The sequence below is a fragment of the Amborella trichopoda genome, chromosome 4 (assembly GCF_054954075.1).
Source record: "Amborella trichopoda isolate Santa Cruz 75 chromosome 4, AtrichopodaSantaCruz75HAP2 v2.0, whole genome shotgun sequence".
Taxonomy (NCBI): Eukaryota; Viridiplantae; Streptophyta; class Magnoliopsida; order Amborellales; family Amborellaceae; genus Amborella; species Amborella trichopoda.
Genome location: NC_142339.1, coordinates 57,898,276 through 57,922,783, shown reverse-complemented (window position 1 = coordinate 57,922,783; position 24,508 = coordinate 57,898,276). Strand labels below are relative to the sequence as shown.

At 31.2% G+C, this 24,508-nt stretch overlaps 1 long non-coding RNA gene across 1 annotated transcript; it reads left to right on the top strand.

Annotated features, from left to right (window-relative positions):
• The first annotated feature begins 1,218 nt into the window (after nt 1-1,218).
• LOC148782636 (uncharacterized) lies at nt 1,219-3,341 on the top strand. The gene is made up of 2 exons (XR_016055055.1): nt 1,219-1,306; nt 2,816-3,341. It is a non-coding gene; the product is annotated as an uncharacterized LOC148782636 (long non-coding RNA).
• Nucleotides 3,342-24,508: the final 21,167 nt, after the last annotated feature.

Sequence of the window (24,508 nt, the reverse complement as noted above, 5' to 3'; positions counted from 1 at the left end):
TTACCAAAAAGGTAATTTTAACATGCACCAACCAAACATGTCGTAAAAATACGCAACATTCTAATCAAAGCGAAGTTCTAATACGGCCAAAAAAGATGTTTGGTTGTTTATAGCTTGTTTGGATGTACAAAATTTTAGGAACATCAGGGTTTTCTCGTCCTTTTAAGCGTAATAAAGCTGTCAACCTGGTCCGCTCCTATTTCTAGGGGAGCCTAATTTCAGTAGCCCAACTTATCCAAAAGAAAACAAAATATTATTTAAAAAAACAATATAGATTATTTGAAGTTACCTATAAAGGCAAGCAATGCAATTTGATACGATAATTAGGGTTCCAATCTCGGATTAGACTTTTACTTCTCCATTTGCTCGAGCAATGGTAGCTTGAAAATCTATATTTCTCTAAATTATAAATTTAAAGTTCCAAAAATAGTGCAGTTATAGTTAATCTAAACATACTTTAAATTTTAGAAAATGAATGGTCCAAATAGTTCATTGCATTAATTCTAGGACTTGAAATCTTTCTTGTATATTCTTATATTATGTGGCCGGGATGATTAGATTCAAGTGGATGTTTATGGTACGCTTTACTTCTATAGTATGATGTTCACACCGCATCTAAACTTGTTCTTTCCTTAAATGAGTGTGTTTAGTCACGCGCTGCAAGCTCATAAGCTATCAATCAAAATAGATAGCCTTTGATGCTTTAATATTATTACTTTATTTTTAAATTTCATAATTTAAATTGGAATAAATTATGTTTAACAATAAAATGTTAATAATTAAATTTCATAAAAAATTAAAAATGCCGCATTCCTTATTTGTATTGGAAATAAAAATTAAGGGACTCCTTATAATTTGAGGATTTAAATTTAATATTTATAGAAATAAACTTTGTTCATTAAGACTCTATTGTACAAGGATAGCATATTTTCTAAATTCCCACTAATACAAATATTTGTTAAAAATAATGAATTTAACTATATTTTTTTGATAGAATTGCAATGGTATGGAAGAGAAGATCCTAGGTTGTATTAAGTTTTATTTATGTAAATTGATGTTATATTTTCTAGACATATGCAAGTCATCTAGCCCATATTGCAAAAGAAAGAATGCAAAAAATTTGACTGTACATGTTGTGCTAGATCACATAGCCCTTTCATTTTTCATGAATAGTCATTGTATTATGACACTTTTGATGTCCTACACTTGGATTGCCTGATTTGTAGGCCGAGTGACTTCTAACACAAAGCATGCAGGGGAGATCCTTGTCAATAGTCGGAAACAAGCCCTAGCATATGGAACATCGGTATGGACATACCTTACTTGATGCATTAATTCTGGATTTTACATTGGGTTCAGCCCTCTTAATTTAGTCGTTGGACCCTATATTACATGGTTCCTAAATAGAAGGACATGGTTCCTAAAGTTCTATTTAGTATGTGCTACACCATGGGAACATCCAAAATCCATTGAGAGATTAACAACAATTCTTGATGATGAGCAGTCAATTGGATAGAGTTAATCTCGACCATTCATCATTTAGAACACAATAAATATTCCTATGGTGTAGGATATATCATGCACCTTAGATGTAAGGGTGCGGTTTGTATAGAGCCGAGGCTTTAAACAATCAAAGTAAAGCCTACCTTCAAATAGTGTGGTTTCAATATTGAAAATCTTTGTGATAGCCTTAAAATATATTCTTATCTTTAATTAAAAATTTTACAGCTTCAAAAATAGTGTAGATAGAGCAAATCTGTGAAAACATGAAGAGCTTGAAAATTGACGATCCAAAAATGCATTACAAGATGCACTATTTCCAAAACTTGAAATCTATGTTGTTTTGCACGTCCATGCATCTTGATGTCGAGATGATCAATTTGAGGATGTTTGGACTTCAAAACAACCTCTTCTAAGGAAATTTTTTAGGTGGGCTCTAATTTGATTGTTTAGAGCCTCACCTCTATATAAACCTTTTTGTAGATGTAAAGGACCGATCCAGCACCGATCACTTTCAATTTCTAATCTATATAGGCTCAAATGCCAGCACTTGTGCATCTACCAACCAATCGACCCCCAATTTCACGGGACAAATAAAAGTTGGAAAATTATAATCTGCTCATAACAACCATGACCATTCCATGGTTGTTTACAAATATGAAATTTATAGAAAAATCTGAAATTTCTATAAAATTTTTATAAAATCTTTCAAAATGAAATTTATATATATATAAAAAAAAGTTCTTATTTTAGTTTCAAAAATTTTAAAAAAAAAAATCCATATATTTCATGTTTTACACTTAAGTTCCTTTTTAAGAGCAGAAAGTGTATTTTAATTTTTAATATTATTTTCTATATACCGGACAGAGTTTTGGTATGTCCATAATTCCCACGATTACACATTTATAAAAAAAATATTAAAAAATTCTAGAAATATGTTCTTCTATAGTATTCAAGGGGTATTTTGTAACATTAGTTTTTTTGTAATTACTATAATAATAACAAATACGATGAGGATTAGTGTCAATCAAGTGCCTTTTGGATAGAGACGTGCAAAATATCCAATCAACCCCCAATTTGAGAGGACAGTTAAAAAGTAGGAAAATTATAATATATGGTTCATAACAAACCATATCCATTACTACCATTGGATCATTAATTGGATAGTAATAACCTCATCTTCAAAGGCTCACATTGACCATATAGATCGCATGTTACTGCATAAAATTAGAGAGGCGGGTTTCCTTTTGTATTTCGAATAGATATCATGTTCTTCAATGTATTTACTGACCAAGTTTGTTTGATCAACCATTAGAATACGGTTTAGGGGTTAGTGCATCAATCAGCTGAGATGTCTATAGCTTTGGGATGATATTGTTGGAGACTTTTGCAAGGAAGAGGCCTACAAATTCTATGTTCTACGTTAGTTTGAGCTTGCCAAAATGGGTAGAACAAGAATTTTCAGATGGAGCACTACATGTTGTGGATGGCGATCTCTTGATGGAAAATGATAGCCAAGGCAACAGTAGCAGCTCAAGGTTCGAATATTCGAATTCAACACTTAAATGCTTGTCATCAATTCTTGAAATGGGTTTGTTGTGCACAAAGGAACGACCAAATGAGCGGATCAACATGAGAGATGCAGTCACAAAATTGGAAGACATAAGATCGGATTACATCGAGAGTTTAAGGACCTAATCGTTGGCCCTCATTTCATCTCATATCCTCTTTTGCCCTTTTTTTTGAAACAATTAGTTATCTAGAAAGTATTATGTAGCCTAGCACTTGATTGTACTAAATCTCAACATATTAGCTTACAATAATTGTGAAGCTGAAGTTTTCATTGAATTGTGAATTGGTCATGTGAACCTATGTTAAAAAGTTTAAGCAAAAAAATTTGAAGCTTGTCGCTACCGTTTCCTTTATGTTTTTTATTAGTCTATAACCAAAGAAATAACAAATAGGATGGTTTGCCAGAGCTAGTCATCTTGAGATCACTTCTTGTTCATAAGTTTAATTCATTAGGCGTCATGTTCCTCTTTCATTGCTTTATCAAATTGCGATAAGGTCATTTTTGTTCCAAAAGTACATCATAAATATATGCTCCCCAGTCATGGATATTATTTTGGGGCCTTGTTGAATGGACCTTGAGACATCGTATCATGGCACCCCACAACATTCAAAAAATTTCTGTGGTTTTGCTTCTTGGATCATTTGAGAAGGAAGTAAGTTGATTTGGGTATCCAAATAAAGAACTAAAATCTATCCATCTTCGATTTTCAAGAGATATACTTACCGGAATTTAGCATTTTTGCGGAACTGACCCTAAGATTTGGGCTTGAAACTCAAGAAATGGCATAGTGCACTTGCAACTACAATGATACCTCTCTAAAGAGATCTTATCAAAATATAGAACCTCTGACATAAGATAAAATTTATTCCCACCGGCATGGTTCCTTTTATTAAAACTGATAATCCCTCAATATGACTTTCAAGCAGATTTCATTTTGAGATGGAAAATACATAATATATATTATATGGCAAAACTTTTTAACATTGAACATGGAATTTTGTGTTTCCTTTTTTATGGTTTTTGTACTGATTTCCTAGGGCGTCTTGTACTTCATTTTCTTCTTCTTAGATTTTTAATTTATTAGTATTATTTATCTTTTTCAAACTTAGGCTAAGTTAAGAGAGTGTGTGTGTTTAGGATGGAGTAGGTTGCATTTTCCATTGTAAAAATTACAGATGAATTTAAAATATGAAGAATACCCTTATTTTAATTCTTAAATAGATTAAAAATTTATGTATCTTAAAGTACCTAATTTCTTAAATGGAGTGATTGTAATGCTTCAAATGAATGTTAAATGCATGGCTGTCCTTCAATGGCATTGACCAATGTTTTTCCTTTTCTTTTCTTTCTCTCTCATTTTTTTAAAAAGAATAAAAAAAAGAAAATGTTTACTTTAGAATTTGTGAGACTGAAACTATAGACAACTGTTTGGGTGGTGTAGTTGGTTATCATGCTAGCCTCACACACTGGAGGTCATGGATCGTACCGGGGCTTGGGCATGAGTATCAAATTATTTTTCTAATTCAATTTGTGCATCGCTCATTGTATAAGCTTTCATAGATAAAAGTTATGTAACAAAAATAAAAAATTAGAGAAAGAGAGAATTTCATTCTAGATGTTGAGTTAAGAGCCTAGAGGTCAACCAATGCTCACTTATGGGCTTTGACAATAGAACAATATGACATCACTACCTTCCATGAATAAGTTCGTATGGTTGATAGTTTGTGAAGCACCCCAAGAAATACTGCAAGTGCATACGGCACAACTTCCCTTTCCCGAAAGAAATTTCCTTCCAAAAAGCTATACAAAATTGGTCCAACAAGAATAGTCGTTTTAATACTTAGAAATCCATCCTTCCTAGTCCATCGTGGAGAAGCATTTTAGCCTCATAATGGTTGTTGATCTCATCTCAACCACTATGGTTATGAATATCAGGACAAAAAAAAAAAAAAAGTAAATTAACCATAAAAATGGTCTATCTAAAACTTTTTTAGTGTTGTTTATTTCAATTTTCCAAAATCATCAAAAAAATTTTATTCAAAACTATAAGTTTTTCGTACCTCCAAATTCAGAGGTGTAAGACGGAATTATAACTGCAGCTATCTAGAGTGTGTTCAAGTCCTAAAAACTTTGAAAATCAGGATGGATGCATGAGTCAACCAACTGGCCAAATAACCAGTTTTTTTTTTTTTTTTTAAGTTATCTGGACAAATAACTGCTATGTGAGGAAGCTCTAAACCTGACAGGTTGATTTTTGAAAATAAACTACGAGAAAAATAAAACCGACAACCAGAAAGAAAAATAAAGCTAAAAAGAAATAATGCGAAAAGAGAACACCAAAATTTACATGGTTCGTTCGCTTCATAAGAGCGACATCCACGAGTACGACAAAGTGAAATCCACCATAGCGATGAAAGTTACATCATAGATTTTGAGACATAGAGTTACCTCTCTAACTCTCAATACAAGCAAACCCTTTTAAAACTGTTATCCCAAACAACACCATTGTCGATCTTTCATCTTTATTCCGTAGCTAGACCACTGTCCAAGAAGAGAACCTCGACAGCAACCGAGTCTTTCTCTAACTAAAAGGATAAACCACCCAAAATCTCAATGGATCCGTTTCTCTAGAAAAAAACCAGCAGATCAATCTACAGGAATCATCATCGCAATGTTTCTCTCCATAAGAAGCTCTCTTCTCTCTAAGGGGAAGCCTTGCCTCTCATTCACATGAATATGGTGACCCAAATAGGGGACACGTATCATTTCATCTTTCATCCCATATATATAAAATTAGGAATCCACATTAAATAGGAAACTTCATATAAATATTACATGCATCTCAAAAACCAAGATATATATCTAAGAGTCCTAATCTTTTTCTATTTCTATTTTCTATAGAAAACTTATTAATATCAATCTCAATCCCACATAATATGGGATTTCCTTATGTATGTGATTTTTTATATTACCATATCTAACAATCTCCAACTTGATATCAAAATCACCTGCTCACCATGCCAACATCCATTGGATAGCTTTATAAATTTTTTATCTTTTGCCCTATAAACTCTTTCATCATTCATGCTAGAAAGATTGTGTCCGTCATCATATTTCTTCATCTCAAACTTTGCACTCAAAATATTTACTGCCATATTGATAACACCAAACCAAGCTCTGATATCACTTGTTATCCGTGGAAGCTCTAAACCCGAAAGTACGAGAAAAATAAAACCAACAATAAGCATGAAGAATAAAGCGAGAAAGAAATAACAGAAAAAGAGAACCCATGATTTACATGGTTCATCCCAGAAGGCCTACATCCACGAGCACGGTAAACTGAAATATGTCATCTAATGAATGTTACATCATAGATTTTGGGATATAGAATTACCTTTCTAGCTCTCGACAAAACCCTTTTAGACATGTTCTCCCGATCGACATCATTGTCGATCTCTCATATCTATTTCATAGCTAGATCATTGTCTAGGAAGTGAGCCTTGAGAGCAACCGAGACTTTCTCTGACTAAAAGGGAAAACCATTCAAAATCTCCATGAGAACCTCTTCTCTTAAAGAAAAGATGAAACCGCCCAAAATCTCCATAGAAACCACTTTTCTACAAGAAACCAGTCTCTCAATCTACATGAGGCATCATCCTAATGCTTCTCTCCATAGAAAGCTCTTTTTTCTCCAGGGGAAAGCCTTGCCTCACATTCACATGAGGCCTTACCTATCTCTCCAAAGGAAGTCACATTTCCCTTATGGTGATCCAAATAGGGCACCACGAGCTAACATTTACAATGTTAGCCAACAGCCCAGATTGAATCTAGGCCCTATATAATGGTCACGATCTCATTTCGTATTTGAATTTATATTTTTTTTAATAAATCTAAATTACTTGAAATTTTGATCATCTATTCTTTAAAAACCAGATAAACTAATAAAAATATACAAAAAATAAATTGGCCCAAATACCCCCAAAATTTTTCAGGGTTTTTTTGTCAATTTATTTTTTACGAATTATTTTTGAATTCTCAAAAAATGTTACATATTTGTTTTACTCAATAGGAAACTTCCTATATGCTTAGGATAGAAATCCTTAAACCATTCCGAAGTTTAAATAAAGAGAGAAAATGTACATAAAATTAATAGAAAAAATATATATATGTCTGCAACCTTAAAATATAGAATTAAGTTGCACCTCAAAAATCCATCATAAAATGTTGTTTTAATATTGGAAAGCACTTTGATTGATCATCTAAATATTGATGGGTAGTGATCTCATGCTACAGTTGTATCATAGTATAATGCAACAATCTTCAAAAACCATGTTAAGACCATCTGTTTGATCCAAATTTTAAAATATATATTTTTTTCATTCTAATGAATAATCGCAAAAAAGAAAATTTTGAAAACACAGCATAGAAAATATTTTTTTAGCCCAATTAATATAGGCCGCCCATTTTGATAATATGCTTAGATCTAGGCCTTAGAAGGATATTTTCTCTTTCAATTTTTTTAGATGGCTTCATTAGATGTACAATGTTAAAGAAAAAAATTTTGATTTTGAGTTTGTAAAAGCTAAGATCTTGAAATTCACCAAATGAATAGTCTAGATTCGTTGTTGGAAGGGGACTCATTTTGACTATATCTAGGGTCCAAATCGAACTTTATTTTTTTTAGATTCATTATTGAGATGAAGAGAGTGTGTGTACAAAATTTTGGGTCATACAAATACCACAAATATGGTTTTAAGAAGTGTGGCTGCATTATACTATGATACAACCGTTGCATGATTATGAAATGAAAACAAAGATTTCGAGTCCCAAAAATAGTGCATCTTGCACTATATTATCTGGACCGTCTTTTTTGAAAATTTTCATATGTTTATAGATCTACTTGTGAAGCATTTTTAGAGTTTAAAATTATATAAAATTGTAAGAGCCGAGGCTCCAAACAATCAAATTAGAGCCCATTTTCAAATAGCACCAAAAAATGTGGTTTCAGTACTGAAAATCTTTGTGATAGCCTTAAAATATATTTTTATCTTTAATTATAAAATTTAAAGCTTCAAACATAGTGTAGATCGAGGAAATCTATGAAAACATGAAAATCGACGCTCAAAAAATGCGTTATAAGTTGCACTATTTCAAAAACTTGAAATCCATTATTTTTTAATGTTCATGCATGTTGATGTCGAGATGATCGATTCGAGGATATTTGGGCTTCAAAACAACATCTTCTAGTGAAACTTATGAGGTGGGCTCAAATTTGATTGTTTAGAGCGTCGGATCTATATAAGCTTTTTCCTTATATAATTAGAGATCCTTAGACTCTCGTGCCATCCTAAGAATTTTTGGCACTAAGATTATATTTATGATAAAATTTGGAGGCGTGCTTTACCTTAATTGTTTAAGGTTTGAACCTCATGCAAACCAGTCCCAAAATTGATTCATTGAAGTTCCACTTTTTCCCCCTTATAAGGTTCAAAAGCCCTGAAATTAAGGCCTATTTGATAACTGGAAGCAAGTTCATGAACTGTAAGTTGGAAGTTCTTGAAGAACTGTAAATTAGAAGTTCATGGTTTTTGTGTTTCATAACCTCCTTGGGAAGTTAAGAAATTCATAATTTCTATGTTTGATAATTCTTGGGATATATGGTAAATATTTTATATTTATTTTTATATTGATAATAATTTAAATATAAATATATAATATTTATAACATACTATATAATATATGATATATTGTATTTTATATATATGAAAATATCTTATATTACATAAGTATATAATATATATAACATAGTATAATATATAATATAGAGTATTTTATATTTATTTTATTATATAATATGTATATTATATAATAAAGTATATTATATTGCATAAATTTATAATATATATAACATAATAATGTACTTTTTATTTATTTTATTATTATATATTTACATAAAATAATATAGCATATTGTACATTGTATTTTGTATTTATTCTATGGATATATATTTTTATTACATAATATTATAAATATCTATTATATTTTATAATATTTATAATATACTATAATATATAATATACTATAATATATAATATACTGCATTTTATATATATATATATATGAAAGTATCTTATATTGTATAAATATATAATATATAAATATATATTATATAATATATATTATATAATATATTTATTCTATTAATATATATTTTTATTATATAATATTATAAATATCTATTATATAAATAAAATATGATATATAATAAAATATATTATGTATTATACAAAAAAGTATATTACATATTATACAATAAAATATGTACATATATCATATATAACGTAATGTAAAATATAATATAGTGTATTTTATATTTATTTTATTGATATATATTTGCATTATATAAGATATATTATATAGTGAATTATTTTATTAGTCTTTATTTTTAAAATATAATATATATATATATAATAATATATTATACATTGTATATATTTTTATTATATAATATTATAAATATCTATTATATAATAAAATATATTATATATTATAAAATAAATTATACTGTATATTATACAATAAAATATATACATTTTATATAAAAGGGGGGGGGAGGGGGGGAGGTTCATAAAAAAAAAGTTCCAAGTTTAATTTTTTTTTAAAGCAAGATTGGGAACCGTTCTTTGAAGTTTTGTTTGAAATTCAAATTTTTTTTATCAAACACGAAACTTGGATGGTAGTAAGAAGTTCTAAACTTCACTCCCTGCTATCAAACGCGCCCTAAAGGAACGATTGTGAGCCTTACAAATTTAAATAGGAGGTGGAAGGTCATGATCAGGGTCCATTGACAGAAGACAAAAGGACTATGGAAATGTGAGGCCCCACATGTAAAAACCCCACCAATTGTAGAATCTTGTGTAATCCCATGGGAGCAAATTGCACGCTTGCTCCCTAAGGCAACACACCCAATGTGGAGGATTTATTTGATTTAAAATGTTGAGATTTACCTTAGAATTACAAGATCAATAACTAAAAATTGTATTTTTTGAGTACCTAAACACCGATTTTTTACTATCCAAAAAGTAAATAATCCGCTCACACTTTTGAGACATGATTTTTCAATCAATTTTAGCATGAAATTACAACTTTTTCAAAGATTAGTAGCTGCTAAAATTGAATATATTGAACCCACCTATTTTAGGGTCTAATAGATGCACTTAAGTAGATTTTTGCCTAAGAAAGAAAGTATACAACATGCTACGAGCATACATTAATTTCTAACTTCCGTTTTTTTTTTTTTTTGTTATTAAGGGGGAAGACATACCGTATTCATTTTTTCAAATAGTTTACGAGTTAGCCTTTTGAATGTATTAGCGATGAGATATCAGTAAAAATGAAAATCACAATCCGATGACTTAAAATGTGGGTGGCTACCACTACAAACCCTGACCCTTTCTCAATTTAAAAGGTTCCTTTTTTTTTGGTTTTTGGTAGGCAAAAGGTCATGACATAAAGAAAAGAAACTGAAGAAAAAGCAAAGGCTGTAAATGAAGTGGTCATTGAGTATGGACCACATTAAACGCATAGAGTGATTAATTATAGGACTGGTGGTCCTTATGAGGTTGCATAGAAAAAGGTGATCCCATAACTAAAGAGGAAGGAAAAGGGTTAGCCATTTAAAAAAACAAGAAAAAGGAAAAGGGTAAAAATTGATAATAACCCGTGTAGTATGAAGGTGGAAATGGTATTTATCATTGGAGAGAGAGAGAGTACGAAATGCCCCAGGCATGAGATCGATTATCTGATGTAAATGCTTAAGAGAGAGAGAGAGAGATTATATGTACGAAGAGAGAGAAACTACAAAATGCACATCCCACATGCATGAGAGTTGTGTGGTGCAAATGCAGCTTGCTTGTGGTGTTGAAAGCTACAATGAAAAAAGGCATCCATCGCAGGTGCACGAGAGATCACTTGATGCAAACACACAAAATAATACAATAGAAGCGCACCCTCTAGAGTCTAGAGAGAGAGAGATGCTACAATAATAAAAAGAGAGAGCTGCTTGTACGCCTGAGATCTGTGGTTTTTTTAGTGACATTGAAATTTCGAAGAGATTAAGAGGGAGAGCAGTGAGTAAAACTATGACTCGGCCCTTGGCCCAGCCGGGCAACTGGGCCCGGTCCAAGCGATTCAGCCGGAGTCGGGCCAAGTCCAGCAAAGGCAATAAGTGTTTAAAAATACTAAATATGTTTAAAAAATAAAAAAAAAATATGTTTAAAGCACATCTAAATGCGGTAAAAAAAAGAACAGAAAAGTGGATTTTGAAAAAATTTAAATTATTCTAAAATTAATCTAAAAATGAAGAAAAAATGAAAATAAATATTCATGGGCAAAACACTTTTCAATTTTTGCAAAAATAATAGAAAACATAAAAAAACATATTAAAATAATTTTTTTATTTTTTTATGATTTATTTTGTCAAACAAGAAAATTGCCAAGATGACGAGCCTGAGTTGACTCGCCCGAATTTTCCGTCATTAGGAGAATTTAATGGCATTGAAGAGATAGAATTACATACAAATTCTTTTGTTAGTGAGATAGCCAGACGCTAGAAGTCGAGGGGAGCACTTGGTTATGACTGAGATTGAGATTGAGATTGAGATTGAGATTGAGATGAAGAGGGGCATGGCATGGCATGGCATGGCATGAGAGACTACTTGTGTTTGATAGAGACGTGAGAGAGAACACTTAGCTTAAGAGAGAGAAAGCACTTGCTTTTATACGGATGAGAGAGAGAGAGAGAGAGAGAAAGCAGGTGCTTAAGAGAGAGAAGCTTTTAAGCCCTTATTAAAGTACCTAATTCATAACTAACATGCACTAAGCCACCTATAAATGAACCCTCTCATCCAATTAATAAACGCTAAGCAGGACGAGGCCCAGTGCCGTTAGCCCGTAACTGTAAGCTGCCCGGGTCTTCAAACCAATCAGCATGCGCCACATCACATGTCTTTTCATTCAAATTTTTCCCTGGGTCCCACCAATGAGATCAGAAAAGAGCCAAACCATGCGTTGGTCCCGCGTGCTGCAGAGTAAGAGAAAATGGCACTTGCCTCCTTGCCACCTTACCCAAAACCTATTAAACCTTTTGCTTAATGCCTAAACTACCCAACCATCCCCAATGATGCTCCATTTGCTTTTTTTTTCAATGAACTTGTAAATTTTGGCGGTCAAAATATATTATGAGGTTATAATTGTTCTTAGCTGTTCAATTATCCAACTAGAAGTGTTATAAAGTTTGAGAATTTTTTTTAAAAAATTTTTTTGAGGCTAGTCAATAACACTCTTATAACCATAAGATTTGAAGTTTGATAGACAAAAATGATTGTGACATGTACCAAAAGTGAATGATCTCGTACTTTTCCTATACAATAAAAAAAGTGTGTACGGATACCGCATAGAAGAAGTAGACAATGAGGTCATTTACCTTTGGTATAAAGTGATCACAAATAATCTTGACCATTTGATATGATATCGGGTGGCTCCATTTCTTCTATTGGCCAAGTTCAGTTTTCAAAAGAAATATTTTCCAACTTTGTAGCACACCCAAGCTATCATATTCACATCGGATGGTTAAACTCGTAATATATAGCTAGGCCTGGATTAAGGCTCAGTAGATTAACAAGTCCAACCCGGGCCTTAAAAAGTCATTATTATAGGATGTTTCATCTTCATATGGTTGCAAATGGGCTTATTTGGCTTGATGGGCCTCAAAGGCCCGACTCAACATAGGTTGGTTCTGGCTTTTAACAGGTTGGGCTTGTCTACCTAGGCCAAGCACAAGGCCAGCCTACTTGCCCCTTAGTGGCAGCCAGTGGAGATCAATCGTAATCCCAAATAGTGGCTAGGAAGAGTGCCCTTTTGTTTATCATAAATTAGAAATATCTACATCCATGTTTTAAAAAATGGATCGGATCGAACAACCCAGTTCAAATTGGAACCAGTAAAGTATTTGTTGAGTCAAAAGAAACCCTGAACTCCCTCAGTTCCCGTTGGTTTAATTTTTACTATTTTTTAATTTCTATGCAATTGTTCCTTGGTGAATTGGATGTAAAACAACGAGTTCGTTGATCTAGATCGGTTTGACCTGTGACCTATTAGGGCCCACTAATAAGGTTTTTAAAGCAATGATCCATATAGATGATGAAATTTTGGATAAGTACAGCTCACTAGTGGTGTTCGATGGTTTTTTTTGGGTAATTCACTGGGGCACAAGTGGTGTTCAATGTTTTAGAAGTACAATTATTCATTTCCCATAGTTTGATTCTTCCTAGTCCAGTTAATCTCAGCATTTCATCATAAAAAATGGACGGTTGGATATGGTTGCAACATCGAGTGCGGTGTTTCTTACACAATGCACCCGAGTAAAGTAAAGTTCCCGGCAAACAAGTTTTAAATTTTGAAAATCTTTATATAACATTTCCACCTTATTTTGAAAAGGTTTATATTAGGCCCAGGCTTTAAAGTTTTAAATTACAGTACAACAAGCTTAAGTTACAGTGAAAGCAAAGAATTGTTGGATCGTGAAAAAAATCTGTATTTCTTTCGCTTCACTCTCACAAGAGCTTCCTTTCCTTGCCATTAAATGCAATGTCACTACCTAGAATCTAATTCTCTCCCTTGAAGAAGACAAATTCTTGGAGTTAGTTGATGTCTGTAGAGATATGCAATTTTCTGTAAATCATGTGTTTAGAGTAGTGTTTAAAAAACGTTGAGTGGAACCGGACTCGCCCGGTTCGACTCGAAAATCGCAAAAAGGGGATCGTATCGGTTAAAAAATCAGAAATCGTCCGGTTCTAGAGAGAACCGGACGATTCTGCACAGTGACTCGCCGAGTCACTGTGCGGAATCGGCGAGTCCGTGAAGAACACGGGTTGCACAGTGTTCTTCACGGGATTCTTTGAAATTTGTCAATTTTTTATCATTTTTCTTGTTTTTTTTGGCATGTGATCTAATTTGCAGGCTGTAAACAGCTTTATTCAGCTTTTTCAAGGATTAAATGGTTGAAAAATTTGGTGTTTTTTGATCACGAAACTTGCTTTTTTAGGGTTTCCGCCTTTTCTGAAAGTTTCATGCCAAATAGGGCATGAATCTTTCAAAATTTGTAGGCATTTTTATCGTAAAGCTGTGAATCAAAACCTTTTGTTACTAATTTGTGATAATCGTTGAGAAAAACAGAGTTTTTTGGAGATTGAAGGCTTCGGTTCACAAAATCAGGTAAGAAGTTTGGGTTTTTTTTTTTTCCGCCATTTGATTTATTTCACGCCATATTTTGAACATAATGAGTTCAATAATTAGGGTTTTTAATCTGTATTGTGTCTAGTATGATTTAAAATTTTCAATTTTACGTAATCTGGGCAATTACAGTATGAAATTTGAGATGAACACTGAGATGTCTGCGGAACCAAAATTCCGCTGTTTTTTTTTTTTTTTTCCGCCTTTTGATTTTGTTTTCATGATATATTAGAAATAATATGTTAAAAATTTAGGGTTTTGATTCCTTATATTGTTGTTTATCAGAAAATATACTCAATTGGATGTAGTTTATTCACTTAGAGGTGGATTTTTGAGTTAAAATCGCTTATGTAAAATGGCTCTGTGAAGAACAATTTTTTTTTTTTTTTTTGTTTTGTAATCCATGATCGAATGTTTTGTAATACTTGATCGATTTTTTTGTAATCCATGATCGAATTGTTTTTTTTTTTTTTTTGTAATCAATGATCGAATTTTTTGTTCATTTTTTCTTTTTGTAACCCATGATAGAATTTTTTGTGATCCATGATCGAATTTTTTGTAATCCATGATCGAAATGTTTGTTTTTTTTTCTTGTAATCCATGATCGAATTTTATTTTTTATTTTTTATTTTTGTAACCCATGATAGAATTTTTTGTAATCCATGATCGAATGTTTTGTAATCCATGATCGAAATGTTTGTTTTTTTTTTTTTTTTCCATGATCGAAATGTTTGTTTTTTTTTTTGTAATCCATGATCGAATTTTTTGTTTTTTGTTTTTTATGTAACCCATGATAGAGTTTTTTGTAATCCATGATTGAATTTTTTGTAATCCATGATCTAATTGTTTTTTTCTTTTTTTGTAATCCACGATCGAATTTTTTGTTTTTTTTGTTTTTTTTTTTTGTAATCCATGATCGAATTTTATGTAATCCATGATCGAATTTTTTGTAATCCATGATAGAATTTTCTGTAATCCATGATCGACTTTTTTGTAATCCATGATCGAAATGTTTGTTTTTTTTTCTTGTAATCCATGATCGAATTTTTTGTTTTTTTTTTTTTTTTTGTAACCCATGATAGAATTTTTTGTAATCCATGATCGAATGTTTTGTAATCCATGATCGAAATGTTTGTTTTTTTTTTGTAATCCATGATCGAAATGTTTGTTTTTTTTTTTTGTAATCCATGATCGAATTTTTTGTTTTTTGTTTTTTTTGTAACCCATGATAGAGTTTTTTCTAATCCATGATTGAATTTTTTGTAATCCATGATCGAATTGTTTTTTTCTTTTTTTGTAATCCACGATTGAATTTTTTGTTTGTTTTTTTTGTAATCTATGATCGAATTTTATGTAATCCATAATCGAATTTTATGTAATCCATGATCAAATTTTTTGTAATCCATGATTGAATTTTTTGAAAATTTGTGATTTTTTTTTTTCAATCCATGATCGAATTTTTTTTTGTAATCCATGATAGAATTTTTTGAAAATTTGTGATTTTTTTTTTTTAATCCATGATCGATTTTTTTGAAAATTTGTTTTTTTTTTTTTTTAATCCATATTATTCAAAAAGAAAATGAGAGAGATGATGATTCTGAGGCCACCCTATCCCAGCCATATTATTCAGCAAAAGTGTAGGGATGAGCACGACAGTGCAGGTGAGCATGAAAGATGGACAATCTTCGTGGATTTTAGATTGGGAACATAACAAAACACTAACACTCAAGGATTTGGGAATAGTCAGACGCCTGCTAATATCGATGATTCGTTTTTAGATCGAATCAATGAATTGTTAAACGAATTCAATCAATGGCACCAGCGTAACCAAGAAGAACAATAACGTCGTCTATCATTTTATTTTTAGATCATATGTTACTAATTTTATGCTTTATTGTAGTCCATGTATGTTGATATACTTATTCCATGATAATTATATGTTTATCCTTTTGTGTGATGTAAATTAAATGCTGAATGGCGGTTCATGCAGGGAAAGAACATATCAATATTCGCATATTCATTCAAAAACATGAAAATTCTTAATGGTGTACCCTCATTTCTTATTGAATTCCTAAAAAACAATATTTATAATGAATTTTCATAATTTTTTCGGATTTTTTTTAAGCTTTACTATGACCGATTCACCCGATTTCCAATCCGAATAGTCGATTCACCTATCCGGATAGGTTTTTTGGAAACCCGATCCGGGTCACCGATCCCTTTTTTAAACCATTGGTTTAGAGAGAACAACATGGAGGCGGATAAACTTACGAAAGAAGGGGTTATTGCTTCTGCGTTGACTTTTGTTTGGCTTCTTTTTTTTATGGTTTTTTTTTTGTAGTTGCTGATGTATAATTGCCCGTTTTCAAAACTGTGCTTTACTGTAATCTGTGTTTTGTTATTGAATGAAAAAGTGTTACGTCTTCTCAAAAAAAAAAGAGAAAATGAGATTATTAACCGTAATGCATAAATGAGAGAGAGAGAGAGAGAGAGAGAGAGAGAGAGAGAGAGAGTTTTATGAGATTATCTTTTCCATATATAAACATGAGGAAATTCGCGTTAGCCAAGAAATCCATATGAGGTTTCGGAGTTTGGTTTGGATGTTGGCTAGAACTCATAAAATTGTTTTATATAGTGCACGCGATCCTTTGTATAGCTATGTTCCTTCACATGTTATATGAACCCTCAATTAAAAACTGCATCAAAAATTTTTTAAATAATTTTTAATATTTTTATTTTCAAATACTCATTTATCATACATATGTAATAACAAAAAAATACATAATTTAAAATAAGCATTATAATGTTATTTCAAATTAATTTGCTTTTATTTTTATATACTAAATAGTCAAAATAGCATCGAAATGTAATTTAACTCTCTTCTAAAATGCGAATTTTTACTAAAAATTCAAAGAAATTAAAAATTTTATTTTGATATAATAAAATTCTGTTTTGGCTTTGAGAAATATTATTTATCAAATTACAGTATTAAAATCATGTTTTTGGGAACCAGTTTTACTTATAATTATTTTGTTAGATAACATTATTGAAATAGACACTAATGAGTGAATAATTTTTCCAATAATGAATAATTTTTTCAACACTTTTTCAATAAAAGGTTTTGATAGTTATTTATCTATTTTATTTGATGCACTTATAATCGCCTTACACCAAGAGCACGCCACTGACCTAAACTAAGTTACTAGCGTGAATCAAAAGTAAAAAAATTAAAAAATAATTAAAAATATAAATAACATAATTCTAAATATGGGATTTGATTAATGCATTCCTTGGTTTTTTAATCCAGTGTACAAATGAACGATTCGAACCGAATACTCCGCCCAAGTGTTCAAAAAAATAAAAAACATACAAAAAAAAATCCAAAAATAGTGAATATATGTTTAAATTAAGATTAAATAAAACACATTTAAATGAGGTTAATAAAGTAGTAAAAAAAATAGATTTTGAAGAACCAGTTTGTACCGGGGGATGTTTTCAAAATAATTTTAAAAAATAAAAATAGAAAAATAAATTTTCATTGCTAAAATACTCTCGAATCTTTGCCAAAATGATGAAATACATAAATAAATATGTTCCAATTAGATATTTTTCTTGTGAGTTTTCTTATATATATATTTTTAGTTTGTTTTAAGGTCCCTAAGTTTGATCTCTACTTCGAACAATTGGGCCTGAGCTTGGCCACTACCCAAGTCCGAACTGACTCAGCCAATTTTTCAAAGACTATTTGAATCCATTGTTCGTTGTGTCATTATTTTTCCATATGAACTTCAAATAGTCAAAATCATATCAAAATTCTGTTTAACTCACTTTTGAAATCCCAAAGTTTACACAAAGATCGAGAGAGATTAAACTTTATCGTTGTAATAAAATTCTAATTTTACATTGAGAAATAAATATTTCTCAAATTACATAATAAGAATCACGATTGTTTAAAGCAGTTTTAAATAAATTATATATACTGGTTTTTTATATATATATACAAACTAAGGGTGGTGGCACAATATAGTGCCACATATAAATGATGTATTACATTACTGTAAAATTAATGAAAGTCAAACTTACAATTTAGTTTAGCAAAACTACAATAAAGAATTTTATTTTCTCAAACTTCTAAGCCATGCAACACTCATAACCATTTAAACTCCTTAATGATACAATATATCTAGTTCAAATAAATTCTACATTCATGTAAATTTTATATAAGTTGAATAGTTAGCACAACATCGTGCCACCATAAAAGTTATATATTGCATTGTTTTAAGTTGTAGTTTACTTAATATTAATAATAAATAAAAAAACTTAACACCAATATTTGACAGGCACTCAAATGGAGTTGGTAATCCCATGGTTATTAATAAACGTGATTTTGTGGATGAGTCAAACTTCAATGAAAAAAACTATTTTGACCATCATTTTGAATTAGGGGGTTACATTGGTTTTAATTAATTTAAAAAATATTTCTCGAATTACAATGTTGGAGTCATAATTTTCTGAACCAATTCTTCAAAAAATTGACACAAGTTGAGTGGATAGCACAACGTAGTACCACTATATAAATGACACAGTACAATATTGTAAAATTAGTTAAAGTCAAATCTACAATTTGTTCTAGCAAAACCACAATAAAGAACTTCATTTTTTTAAAACTTCTAAGCCATGAAACACATATAAATAAATAAATTATACATTCATATTTTCTATAAAATAAGTTTTTACACCAGTTCGGTGGATACCACAACGTAGTGCCACAACAAAAAGAATACATTGTAATATTCTAAGCAGTAGTTTACTTAAGATTACTAACAACCTTACTACAAATTTTTAGCCGGTATTCAAATGGAGTTGGTGATCCCATGTTCAACAAAGATAAGGAGAGATTAATAAATCTATTTGACTTAAAAAATATAACAATAGTTACATATAAACCTATAATATAATCGGGCAAAACAACTATAAAAAACTTCAATTTTTCTTCTACAACACAATTAAGGCATAAAGTCCCTACGTCTATGTCTAATATATATGCTCATGTAAAATCTACGATGAAACAATATATCCAATTTAAATAAATTCTTCATTCATTTTTTATTTCTTTGAGATAAGATTCACCCAAGCAGAGCAGGTAGTGCAACATAATGCCAACCCAAAAATGACACATTGTACTTCTATAAAATTAATTAAAAATAAAATGACAATATAATCTAACAATACCATAATAAATAACTTCCAATTTGCAACTTCTAAGCAACTCAATGTCCAGTGCCCCTTTGAACTCTATATTGAGATAATATGTCCAATTTATATAAACTCTACATTCACTTTAACTTTTTTAAAATAAATTTCACACAAGTTAAGTGGGCAGTACAACAGAGTTCCACCAAAAAAATGATGCATTGCATTGCTCTTAGTAGTTTACTTTAGATTAATACTATTTTAAAATAATTTTAACACAAATTGTACGGGTAGCATGACATAGTGCCACCAACAAAATGATAAATTACATTGCCCTATGCAGTAATTTAGATTAATTTAAAAACCCATATATTTAGTAGAAATTGTATTGAATAAATTAGCTATACACCACTGAGTGACTAATTCATTGCTGTAGGATAGTCACAAGTTACTTTAAAGGATTTAAGACTACTTTAATTAATTATCATACATAGAAAATGTAAGTCTACCAAAATCTATTAATTTACTCCTCAATGTTTTTTTCACCTAAAAAAACTCAAAGTAGACCATAAAGCATGGTTAGAGATATAAAGTACATATTTAGAGAGAGAAAATATGATATAGTGATATTATAGTTGGAAGATATGTATGTAGTTAGAGAGAGAACTTAGAGAGAGAAAACATACGATTAGAAACTAAAAGGACTTACGGTTAAAGAATTAATATAGATTGGATTAATATCACGTGCGGAGCACGTGCACTCTGCTAGTTAACCTGAAAGGACCCGTGTGATCTAGCCGGAGTATACAATAATTTTTTTATTTCTTTTTCAATTCTTTTTCTTTTCTTCAGTCTCTAGATCACTCAAAAGAAGTCCTTTTACAATATAACAACTTCAAATAAAATAAAGAAAAGAATACAATAGGATCTCAAGAACTTTAAGCCATTCAAAACAACATTTTTCATTAACAAAGAAAAGACACAACCTATGCTTGAAAATAAATGATATAATAAATAAATATGAAAAAAACAAAAGAGCGTGCCGGAGATTACCTCAACCGAGCTTTTTATACCCCACACCAAGTCACTATCTTCTGATGGCGCAGGATCTAATGGTCAACCTTCAATATCAATCGGGAAAGCAAGTTTAGACAAGCCACATCAATGTAACATGAACCCCTTCGATCACAAACTCAAACCCTAGGTAAATTTTCTTAGCAACCTAATTTGAGAGAGATAGATTCTTTTTTTGCTATACCCTAAAACCCTTAACCATAAATCCAAAGTTTGAGAGATAAGAGAGAGAGGAAGTCAATAGAGCATGAAAAGTGTGAGCCCCCCTTAGGCTGTTATGAGAGAAGAGAGAGATCTCAAAGATGATAGAGTAGGGCGCGTCCCCCCCCTTTAGGGCTTTCAAGAGAGAGTGAGTGAGAATTTCTATTGAAGAGAGAGATATTCTAAGTAGTGTCCCCCCTTTGGTAGGTTAAGAGAGAGAGGGATGTAAACTATGTGTAAAAGATAAGGTATAAAGATTTAGGTAGTGATCAATCCATTTTTATAGTGCTTGACCAAGATTAGGGTTTTTTAATATTTTCCTTAGCTTGCCTCTCATATGAATTGAACATGCACCATTGATCTTAGGTGACTTGTGCAGTGAGAGATATGAGCAATCATCCTTTTGAGTATTGAAATAGACTAAAAAAAAATACAAAATAGTACTTAGTTTTATCCCAAAATCACACATTTTAGTGGGTCTATGATTTAGTGACATTCAAGTCACAATATAATATCTCAGCAGAAAATCAGGTTACGCACCTCTCAATAAAATAATTGTTTCTCTCAATTCACAAAAGATTTCTTCCTGAAATATTTTATGTTGGAAATTAGACTCAAAATCAAAGCATAACAACATGGTTTGAATCCTAAATAATATTTTTCTTCATAGAAATAACTAAGTGACATTCACGTCACAAAGTAAATCATACTGCAGAATTTTAGAATAAACATTATCTAGTAAATTTGTATTTTCTCTCTACCCTCAAGGAATTTTCCTTTCAAACTAATTTTGTTTGAAAGTAGATACATAATGTTAATACATATGTTTCTACAATCCTCATATCACTCTGTTAAGTAGGCTTGATAAATATAGATATTCGCATTTCAAGGAAAACATACCAAACTGCAAAAAATTCAGGATGACGTATCTTCAATCCAAAATTTTTATTCATCTCTTCCTATAGATATTTCTTCCTCAAAGAAATTTTATTAGAAATTAGACTCAAAATGAAAGGTTTCAAACGTAGTGTAGGCTATAAAACATTCTGTTAAGAATGGAAACAAAATCAGGACTTCCAAGTTATTGAAATAGTTTTCATTGCAGAAAACAACACTTGTCTACCCTTTAATAAATTGATAATATCTTTTAAACCAAAAGGAATGTTTTGATGAAATTATTTGTATTTGAAAGTAAACTAAATTTGATGAATTATAGTCAAATTTACGCTAAAAATAAATATGACTGGAAGAAAAATTCACAGAACTCAATAGATAGTTCCTGGATTTTGCTGGGTCTGAACTGACACCCTATATTGATGAGTCCATAACTCTCAATTCCCTTAATATCTCCCACTGAAAGTTTATAGGTAGATTCTACTCTAAAAAAAACATAATATTATTGAAGTATTCAATAGAAAAATAGCTCATTATCTTCATCATAGCACTGCTGCAGTACAACACAGAATACTCATTCTGCAGAGTGCCTTTTTTGGTGTTTGAATATTCCAATAATTCTTAACCGGAGGTGTACTACTTAACCATAAAGGTCATTAACTTTATTATATCTCATTCCCAAGCTAGATGTAGACTCAAATAAAGAAAAAAAACTATTAAAGGCAGCAAATATCAATAGTTCTAATAACAATAAAAGAATGACCCGTGTGATCTAGCTGGAGTATACAATAATTTTTTTCCTTTTTTTTTCAATTCTTTTTATTTTCTTCACAGTCTAGATCACTCACAAGAAGTCCTTTTTACAATATAACAACTTCAAATAAAATAAAATAAAGAATATACTAGGATCTCAAGAAGTTGAAGCCATTCAAAACAACATTTTTCATTAACAAAGAAAAGACACAACCTAAGCTTAGAAATAAAAGATATAATAAAAAACTGTGGAAGAAACAAAGGAGGGTGTCGGAGATTACTTCAACCGGGATTCTTACACCCCACACCGAGTCACCACCTCCGATGGCGTGGGATCTAATGGTCACCGAGTCACCACCTTTCAATGGCGTGGGATCTAATAGTCGACCTTCAATCTCAACTGGGAAAACAAGTCTAGACAAGCCACACTAATAGAATATGAACTCATTTGATCACAAACTCAAACCCTTAGCAACCTGGTTTGAAAGATATAGATTCTCTTTTTGCTATACCCTAAAACCCTTAGCTATTAATCCAAAGTTTGACAAGTGAGAGAGAGAAGAAGTCAAAAAAGCATGAGAAGTGTGTGCCCCCCGTAGGGTTTCATGAGAGGGGAGAGAGACATCAAAGATGAGATAGGGGTGCCCCCCTTTTAGGGCTTTCAAGAGAGAGAGAGAGAGATAAATTTTTTATTGGAGAGAGAGATATTCTAAGTGGGGTGTGCCCCCTTTGGTTGGTTAAGAGAGATGGATGTAAACTGTGTAAGAGATAAGGTGTAGAGATTTGGATAGAGATCAATCCTTTTTTATAGTGCTTGAACAAGATTAGGGTTTTTTAGGGTTTTCCTTAGCTTGTCTATCATGTGAGATTGAACATGCATCATTGATGTTGGGTGAGAGATATGAGCCTTCCATTTCATAAATGGGTCATCAACAACATGTGGAAGGTGCTAAAACTATTATCCTCCACTTCCTAACCATTTTCCCGTCAATTAATTCAACTAAGCAATTAATATATAATAATATTATTCTTTTTTATTTTATGCTCAAGTCTTCTCACACATACTAAAAATGTGCACATTCTCTGGTATAAAGTTGGAATCTGAGGTAAACTTTTTTCTTCCTTGAAACCCCCAATTATTTAATGGAAAAATATATAAAGAGACTATTTATGTTTTGTACAATAAGGTCAGTCACTCTTGTCCATCGTATTTCAAATCGAATGGTTATAAGAGTATCATTGACTAGATTCAAAATTAAAAAAAAAATAATCTTGAACTTCCTGATATACCCCAAGTCATCCAATTTGATATCTAATTATTAGAAGTAATTGTGATCTCAAGTCATACAATTTGACATCCAATGATTAAAAGTAATTGTAACCTCCTTGTCTCAAAGATAAATGGCATTATAGTATACACTCCCTTATTTTTAATGAAAAAAACTTGTATAAGGCTGATGCTCTAAACAAATCAATTTAGGGCGCACCTCATAAATTCACTAAAAGTGGTTGTTTTGAAGCCCAAAAATCTTCAAATTGACCTTCTTAACCTCAAGATGTATAGACATGAGAAAAAATGGGTTTCAAGTCTTAGAAATAATGCATCTTGTAATGCATTTTCAGACCATCAATTTTAAAATTTTCAAGTATTTGTAGATCTGCTCGATCTACACTATTTTTGAAGTTTTAAATTTTAAAATTAAATAAAAATAAACTTTCAAAGTCATTACAAAGATTTTTAGTATTGAGACGCATACTATTTGAGGATGTGCCTTATTTTGATGGTTCAGAGCTTAGGCCTTATACCAACCACACCCTTATTTAATTTGTGAGATAGGAAACCTAAGAGAGAGAGAGAGAGGGAGGGAGGGAGGGAGAGGGAGCAGGTTCTTTCATTTGGAAAGTAGAAACTGTAAGAAGGCCATCAAAAACGAGAACGTGAAGTGGATGTCACCGTCATTTTCATAAAACATCATGGCATCTTCCTCTGGTATCCGGCCCCTAATCGATCAAAGGGTCCCACACCCT